Source organism: Morone saxatilis, unplaced genomic scaffold (assembly GCF_004916995.1).
Source record: "Morone saxatilis isolate NCDOM2014 unplaced genomic scaffold, NCSU_SB_2.0 Contig16, whole genome shotgun sequence".
Taxonomy (NCBI): Eukaryota; Metazoa; Chordata; class Actinopteri; family Moronidae; genus Morone; species Morone saxatilis.
The window spans coordinates 24,193,159-24,193,506 of NW_023339718.1; positions in this window are offsets into that span (position 1 = coordinate 24,193,159).

Consider the following 348-nt stretch of genomic DNA (forward strand, 5'->3'; position numbering starts at 1 on the left):
ATCTTTCTATCTAAATGTTTATATATATGTCTACATGTTGACTGCACTGTCATCATGGAATTTAAATTATCAGAAGAGATTCACATGGTTGGGTTCACCAACAGTAGAGACTGGCAGTTCTTGTTATGAAAATAATGGTTAATATCTGGGCAGACCAGACTACAACTCATATCAAAGAGCCCTTATGATATATGGATTCAGATTAAAACATTGGCCAGCAGGGGTCACTGTTGATTGCCATTGCTAAAACTGAAGAGTCACTGATATTAAATTGAAACGTAATCATAACATCTGGGCACCCTATAGCTAACCTGTACCAGGGTTAGTCCTTGCTGCAGCGGCCATGCG